This window comes from Pelobates fuscus, chromosome 4 (genome assembly GCF_036172605.1).
Source record: "Pelobates fuscus isolate aPelFus1 chromosome 4, aPelFus1.pri, whole genome shotgun sequence".
Classification (NCBI taxonomy): domain Eukaryota; kingdom Metazoa; phylum Chordata; class Amphibia; order Anura; family Pelobatidae; genus Pelobates; species Pelobates fuscus.
Genome location: NC_086320.1, coordinates 138,984,752 through 138,994,128, shown reverse-complemented (window position 1 = coordinate 138,994,128; position 9,377 = coordinate 138,984,752).

Below are 9,377 nucleotides of genomic sequence, written 5' to 3'. Positions count from 1 at the left end.
TCCCTGCTTGATACATGGCAGGGAGGGGGGCTCTCCTTCACTGGTTTCTCCCAGAAACAGCAGAAACATATATGGCAGGGTTTATTGCTGGAAAACATATTCCACTGGCTGTGGCAGATTATTAACTCTATATTCATTTTATTTTTGTAACTACCCTGCGATTTATTGCTTTGGATGATCTGATCAACACTGGGAGCTGACTGAGGTGCTGAACAGACCGCCGCGGAGGAGGAGGGAGCTGACAGGAGCTGCAGGAGAGGTAAGTAAACTCTCTGACAGCCCCCACAGCCCCCAGTCTGTATTATGGCAATGTAAATTGCCATAATACAGACTATTGACTCGAGTATAAGCCGAGTTGGGGTTTTTCAGCACAAAAAATGTGCTGAAAAACTCGGCTTATACTCGAGTATATACGGTAATTACTTTTGGTGTCAAAGGCCGGCCATGGCCAATAAAATCCACAGGAGAGTTTGTGCTGAGCAGCAATCATGCACATGGAAACCTGGTAATTGCCTTTGGGGTCAAAGGCCGGTTACAGCCAATCGGATCCACGGGAGGGGTATTTAAACCCAGCTCTCCTCTTGCTCATTGCCCTGTCATTGTTTCATGCCTATGGTTATCCGAGTGTGCATTCCTGATCTTGATTTTCTGGGATTTGACTTTGGCTTTGTTTTGACTTCCCTGATATCTGGTATCCTTGACTTTTGGCTTTCCCTCATCTTTGTGTCTGATTCTGTGTCCCTGCCCCTGACCATTATTTTGACTATTCTTGGAGACGTTAAGCCATTCTAAGGTCCGGTTATACATTATCCTTAGTCCTAGGTGTGACAAAGTACTGCGTTCTGGATTAACTTGTAATCCTGACATTACGACATGGCCATAGATCCTGCAGAATTGTGTCAGCACATAGCAGCTTCTGAGAGAAAGCTAGAGGAGAATGATCACCGTATGGATCAGTTTGCCCAGGCTTTTAGCACAGTCCTTACTAGGATGGCTCATTTACAACCTGAGGCTTCTCCAATTATGTCACCACTGCCTAACGTACCTCCACCTATAGTATATAAGGCACCTACGATCTCCTTATCTCCTCCTCTGCATTTTTCTGGTAATATCCAGGAATGTAGGGGATTTCTCAATCAGATTGAGTACCACTTTGAGGCCTCATCTGGTTCATTTCCTTCAGATAGAGCTAAGATTGGGTATCTGATGAACCAACTTAAAGGTAAGGCCTTAATCTGGGCTAATCCATTGTGGGAAAGTAATAGGAGTAACGCTCATTGTTACCAGGAATTCCTGGCGGAATTCAAACTGACGTTTGAACCATTAGGCAGAGAGGAAGACGCCTCCACTGTCCTAATGCATATCAAAAAAGGGAATCTCGGATTATGCCATAGAATTTCGTACCATGGCATCTGAGGTAGACTGGACTAACAACGGATTAATCGCTGATTTTAAAAAAGGATTATAAGTTATACTTGATGAAATTGCAGCCAAAGAGCTATCTACGCTATTAAATTACTTTATTACCTTTGTGATGCAGATCGATAATAGACTCAGGACCAGGGAAATTACTAGAAACAGAACTAGACGTCTGACTATGTCACTAGGACCTGTGCTTATATTGTGGCAAGAGGCTTTTGAGCTTAAATGTTCGCATCTGCTGACATATTAAGACATCCTGACACTAGTAAATCTTTCCTACTTGAGGTTGACACCTCTGAGACAGGGGTCGGGGCTGTTCTTTCTCAGAGAGAGAGTCAGGATGCCCCGTGCATCCTTGTGGTTACTTCTCCAGAAAGTTGTCTCCTGCCGAGCGTAACTATGACATTGGTAATAGAGAACTGTTAGCCATCATACTAGCGCTTAAGGAATGGCGACAACTTTTGGAGGGTTCCAAGGATCCCATTCTGATTATTACTGATCACAAGAACCTGGCATATATTGGGGATGCCAAACGACTGTCTTCTACACAAGCTAGATGGTCATTATTTTTGTCTCGCTTTAACTTCATTATCACCTACAGACCCAGTTCTAAGAACATTAAAGCTGACACCTTGTCTTGGCAATTTGACATTGAATCAGATCTAGAACAAGAGACATCCCCTATTATTTCTCCTGAGTGTATTATTGCATCCACTTGCCTTTCTTTATCGTCCCCTTTGCTCCATGCTATCATGGCGGCTCAGCAACAAACCTCAAGATAAATTGTTTATTCCATTGCCTGATGGAAAGAGGTGCTGAAGGTATTCCATGACAATGTGACCGCTGGGCATCTGGGCATTAATAAAACTGCATCCGCCATTTCCAGGTCATTTTGGTGGGAGTCACTCAGGAGGGATATTAAAGATTATGTAGAAGCCTGCTATGTCTGTGCAGTTTCGAAGGTACCTCATAAACTTCCGTGTGGATCGTTATAGCCACTTCCTATACCCAGTTTTCCATGGTCTCATTTATCGATTAATTTCATTGTTGATCTGCCTAGTTCCAATGGGTATACTACCATCCTCATGGTAGTTGACCGTTTTTCCAAAATGGCACACTTTACTCCATTTAAAAAATTGCCATTGTCTCAGGACCTGGTGCACATATTTATACGCGATATTGTCAGCCTACATGGTGTTCCTCAAAATATTGTGTCTTACAGGGGTTTCCAATTTGTGTCATGGTTCTGGAGGGCATTCAATAAACAGTTGGGCATTGAATTGTCATTTTCCTCTGCTTACCATCCCCAAACTAAGGGTATGGCAGAAAGAGCTAACTAATCACTTGAGCTGTATTTACGTTGCTTTGTGAATAGTACACAATCTAACTGGGCTGAATTAGTGCCCTGGGCCGAATTTGCAAGGAATAACTCTACCCATGACTCATCTGGGCATAGTCCGTTTTTTGTCAATACGTGTCGTCATCCTGCTGTGTTTTCTGATACTGCTATCCCTACTCTGGAAAATCACTTTACCTCTATTCGTAGTACTTGGACTAAGGTTCACTCCGCTCTTTAAACTGCGGCTGATCGCTTTAAGTTTCATGCGGATAAAAGGCGGAGTGCCAATCCAGTTTACCAGGTGGGTGATCAGCATTAGGTTGAAGGTTCCCAGCATGAAGTTTGCTCCAAGGTTCCTTGGTCCTTTTCGTGTGGTTAGGAGAATCAACCCTGTTTCTTATTCTCTGGCCCTTCCAGAGTCCTTACCTATACCTAATAATTTTCATGTGTCCTTGCTCAAACCGCTTATTTGCAATCAGTACACAAGTACGATTGCCCCCCCTCCTCCTTTGGTTGTTTCTGGACAGGAGGAGTATAAAGTCTCTATCATCATTGATTCCATGGCCATAACATTTGTTCTTTTCACGCCAAGTTTCCTTTCAAACCTGGTCCTGCCCGCCCGGTGGGCAGTCTTCAGGTGGGGGGTAATGTCACGTATTCATTCGCACATAAAAATGTGGTTAATGGCATTTACTGTCCACATCTAAAAGCTGAGGATGGAGAACCTGAAATTGTCGTACAAAGCCCGAGGAAGGCAGGTGAAATGCATCACTGTAGACATCAGTAACATTCAAACCAGAGAAATACACGTGATAAGGACTTCAGAACTCGTAAGGAACTTCATGTATTTGGCGAGAGCCAGAAGATGACGTCATCTTCCGGCTCCGGTATCAGTACGCGGCGCGCGAGGGAGCTGAAGAGGGAGTACTCAGGGGACAGTGCTCCCTCGCGCGCCCGCCAGCCGGGTGACAGCCTGGCCAGCAACACCACTGGACCCCAGGGAATCCCCCCAGCTCTCCCACAGGTAAGGAGGCTGGGGGGATTACATTTAAAAAAAACAAAAAAAACGTGTGAGTGTGTGAGTGTGTGTGTGAGTGTGTGTGTGTGTGTGTGTGTGAGTGTGTGTTAGTGAGTGTGTTAGTGTTAGTGAGAGTGTTAGTGTCAGTGAGAGTGTTAGTGTTAGTGAGAGTGTTAGTGTTCGTGAGTGTGTTAGTGTTAGTGAGTGTGTTAGTGAGTGTGTTAGTGAGTGTGTTAGTGAGTGTGTTAGTGTGTTAGTGTTAGTGTGTTAGTGATAGTGTGTTAGTGAGTGTGTTAGTGAGTGTGTTAGTGAGTGTGTGTTTGTTAGTGTTAGTGTGTTAGTGTTAGTGTGTTAGTGTTAGTGTGTTAGTGTGTTAGTGTTAGTGTGTTAGTGTGAGTGATTGTGTCTGTTACTGAGTATGTTTGTGTGCGTCTCACTGAGTGTGTGTCTGTCAGTAAATGTGTGCGTCTGTTCATGAGAGTGTGTGTGTCTAAAGCACTTACCTTTCTCCAGCGCCAGGCTCCCTTGGCGCTGGGGATCTCTCCGTCCCGAATGCACATGCGTGGCAAGAGCCACGCGCGCATTCAAACCGCCCATAGGAAAGCATTACTCAATGCTTTCCACTGCGAACTTAAGATTCTGTATGAGCCTTCATAATTTATAGATTAATCATTCTACACTGATCAGCCACAACATAAAAACTACTGATAGATGAATAACATTGATTATACTGTTACAAAGGCACCTGACCAATTCTAGAATTTCATGTGTTGGAAGAAGGAAAAATAGTAAAAGTGAAAAGATCTAAGTGACTTTGACAAGGGCCTTGAATGGGGCCTTTGTATAACTGCAGATAAGACAAAGTGCCAATGATAACCCCTGAGCCTTCGCTGGGGATGTGAGAGTTAGAATTGGACCACTGAGGAGTGGAAGAAGGTTGCCTGGTCTGATGAATCACATTTTCTTTTAGATCAAGTGGATGGGTGGATGTGCGTGTGTCGTTTACCTGGGGAAGAGATGGCAGCAGGATGCACTATGGGAAGAAGACAGGACAGTGGACAAATTGTAATGCTCTTGGCAATATTATTCTGTTAAACCTTAGGTCCTGGCATTCATGTGGATGTTACTTTAATGAGACAGCCACTAGAGGCTGGATTAACCCTCAGTGAAACATAGCAGTTTCTCTGAAACTGCTATGTTTTCAGCTGCAGGGTTAAAACTAGAGAGACCTGGCACCCAGACCACTTCATTGAGCTGATTTGATCTGGGTGTCTGTAGTGGTCCTTTAAGTGTATGTGTTTATGCATGCACTGGCGTACATACCGCGGTCGCACGGGTCGCAGCCCAGCGACCAGGTGCCCGCCGCCATGTGTTGCGGCCCCAGCCCGCGCAGAGTAAGCACGGGGGGGGGGGGGGGGGGCCCACGGATCAGTTTTCGCACCGGGGCCCCATGGGTTGTGTGTACGCCACTGTATACACACATGCACTCAGAAACACACACAGTTAAACATACACAGACAGGCAGGTACACAAACACTGACAGAAAAGTACACATACACAGACACAGGTATATATTCACACAGATACACGTTCACACCGACACACAGATATGCATACACAGACAAACAGATATACATAGACGCATACAGCCAGATAAACACACTGACACAAACACAGCCAGATATACACACAGCCAGATTCGCATTCACAACTAGATACACACACAGTCAGATACACACACCACAGGCAGATATACACACACAGCCAGGTACACACACATACACATATACACACACACACACAAAACAGTTACACACACATAGCAAGATAACCACACACATAGCCAGATACACTGACACACACACAGCCAGATACACACATTAACACCCACACAGCCAGATACACACACAACCAGATACACACACTGACTCAGGCCCAGATACACACACGGGTATCAATTTACATATTGTATCCACTCTCCTGTCTCCTTACCTTTTAGATACAAAAGGGTGGCTTCCCTAAGGTCATGTGGGCACTGTATGACCAAGGTTGATGGGAGTCTAAGGAACCAGGCTTCCTCAGTCCCTCTCCCCTCCTGTGTGTGCCTCCTCCATCTGCTCCTCCGCAGTGGCACCCTCTTACATCAGGTGCCACAGTTCACTGGGTTTGGTCGAGGGCTGGGGGCCCATGGGGCAGCTGCTTTGGGCCCCCCAGGAGTAACTGAGCCCAGGGCAGCCTCCCCATATGCCCTGAAGTAAAAGATCAGAGGAATACCAGCTGGTTAAGAACAAAATTCAAACTTCCATCAATTAATAGGTAATGGGTGCTAATAGACTATCATTATGTATAACTCTTGTTCTTTAAAAATAAAAGACTGCAGGGGCATGATCTATGCACCACACTACATTCATTATGCAAAAGTTGTTTTGGTGCTTAGAGTATCCCTTTAAGTAGAGATTATACATAATCATGTGTAGTCTTTTTGTTGCTTTGTTTATTTATTTATTTTTGTTGTTCTTTGGGCATTTTATTTTATCAAGTTCCAAAATTCAATATCATTAATTCTTCTTTATTATGCAGAGTGCTGACACTAAGTCATATAACTTCAAAGCCAGAGTGAGAATAGTTGTGCCTAACAGAACTGGAAGAAATATAGATTACTTTTTGGAGACCCGATGGATAGTGTTCATTATTTCTGTATACAGTTTGTTAAAAAATAGTGGGCAATTAGGTGAGAAAGCCGCGAAACACTGGCTGGTATTGTAAACTACGGTATATAGACAATTGGAACCATGATAATGTACTCTGTGTTCTGTTCATCACTTGGCCACTCACAATAAGATTACAATTAATATGTTTTAAACTCTCTGCAGACAATATTCACCACTTCATATCAGTGCAAAATCACACTATTGAATTCTCCGTGAATGAATATGTGATATTTGCTAACCCTCAAATAAAAAGGTCCAGAGTATACATTTGTAAAGCCCAAAGCCCATCATTGGGGACAAATATCAGTATTATACAAACTAATTTGTATTATATGTTCTGTGCATGGAACTTGTTGATTGTTTAAAAAAAAAAAAAAAACAGCTGGACCAGTATCAATGACAGGAGTGGTTTTCTTAATAGCTTAGGCACTTATAGTTACATTAAAGTTAATTTTAGTGATGGGGTTTGTCAGTTTACAGCTGGAATAAATTAGATCTCTTCTTGATCAATGTACAAAGAATTTCTGTGTCATCAGTATCATCTTTTGTCATGAATGTACATTCATGCCACACTGCGAACTTAAGATTCTGTATGAGCCTTCATAATTTATAGATTAATCATTCTACACTGATCAGCCACAACATAAAAACTACTGATAGATGAATAACATTGATTATACTGTTACAAAGGCACCTGACCAATTCTAGAATTTCATGTGTTGGAAGAAGGAAAAATAGTAAAAGTGAAAAGATCTAAGTGACTTTGACAAGGGCCTTGAATGGGGCCTTTGTATAACTGCAGATAAGACAAAGTGCCAATGATAACCCCTGAGCCTTCGCTGGGGATGTGAGAGTTAGAATTGGACCACTGAGGAGTGGAAGAAGGTTGCCTGGTCTGATGAATCACATTTTCTTTTAGATCAAGTGGATGGGTGGATGTGCGTGTGTCGTTTACCTGGGGAAGAGATGGCAGCAGGATGCACTATGGGAAGAAGACAGGACAGTGGACAAATTGTAATGCTCTTGGCAATATTATTCTGTTAAACCTTAGGTCCTGGCATTCATGTGGATGTTACTTTAACACGTACCACTTACCTAGATACCTCTTCATGATAATGGGGTTCCTGATGGCAGTGGCCTCTTTCAGCAGGATAATGTAACCCTGCCACACTGCGAACATTGTTCATAAATAGTTTGAGGAACATGACAAAGAGTTCAAGACATTGCCTTGGCTTCCAAATGTCCCAGATCGTAATCTAATTGAACATCTCCCGGACGTGCTCGAACAACAAATCTGATCCATGGAGGCCCCACCTCACAACTTGCAGGACTTCAGGAAACTGTTGCTTATGTCTTGTTGCCGGATACCACAGGACACATTCAGAGGTCTCCATGTTTTGGCAGCACGAGGGGGACCTACATGTTATTAGGCTGGTGGTTTTAATGTTGCGACTGATTAGTGTATGTACAGGACAACAGGAGCCCAGGTAGGATTTTGCAGTGTTATGGTACTGGTTAACTGTCGAATACACACAATATTCATTCAGAGAATTTCTAATGATATGACATAAACCCACAATTTACAGTATGATTTAATTGGGTATAATGGACTGTACCACAACAATATTCTTCATATTTCTTCAGACTTGTTTTAAAGACGTTTAATCATCATGAGATGCCCTACTGTTTCTCATTTCATGGCATGTATTTGTTTACACCAGATGAGTAGAGATATATTTCAGTGCTGTAGCATGTCAGAGATGCCCAAACATGTAACCGTGTATGTGATACTAGTGAAAGAAGGTTATCGTAAACCCAAGTTGTCTTTAACTGACAGGACACTATAAGTGCTCCATGTATACTATAATCCCTGACAGGGTAATGCATCATCAAAGCAGGCAACTGAGATTATTATGACTTTATTTAAATATTTAAGTATTTTAAAACTTGCTAAAAAAAAAAAAAAAATGTGGGTTTTATAAAATAAGTGCCTTTGTCAGGGACTTTAAACTATATTTATGATATCCCAATTATATCTGGTTGTAATTTATACTGTAGGCTTTGTAGCTGCTTCAACCCATTTAAGTGGTTATATTTTCATAATCCCTTGGTGCCGTCCATTCATGAAGCATTACACTTTTTGTAATGTTTTAGTGCTATATGAGAATCCCCGGCAGCACATTCCCTCTGTGCTGCCTGAGCTAATAAGAAAGCACTAGCCTGAGCAGCAATGACTGGCTTGATTGGCTGTGAGAGTGTCAGTTTTTCTCAGCCTATCACAGTGCCCACTGTTGGTATAAATTGGTATGGCTAGAAGGAATTGTGTGATCTCTGCCTATCCATGGTTATACACACTTCGTCATACTTTAAGCAGGTGCCTGGCTGCAGGGATATCAGTGACCATTATTTACTGTTAAACTGCTCAAATATGGTGTAACACTGTATGGAGGGACAATACCAGGGGACTCCAGGTACTGCAACCAATTCAATGAGATGAAATGGTTATAATGCCTACAGTGTCCCTTTAACGATACCAATGCATTAAATTCTAAATGTATTGTTTTCTAAGCAAAAAATAAATAAACAAAAGAACATAAACAAAGCACTGTTTTTTTAAATGTCCTCATCGGAGATTCAGAATTTTGATGAGTAAGGCAGGTCTGTCAGTAGGTTAATTCAAATGTGATAAAACATTTTTTTTTTCTTTTTTGGAAACGAGAGGCAGATATTTCACAATTCACAATGACACTTTAAAATACATCACTTTTATCAAAGATGAAAATGTGAATTCCTTCTAATCAAAATTAGTCAGTAAATGCTTTGTGAATAACTAAGAACAGATATGTCTCCGATCCTGAATTTAACTGACAACCCAGCTGTGCCATGC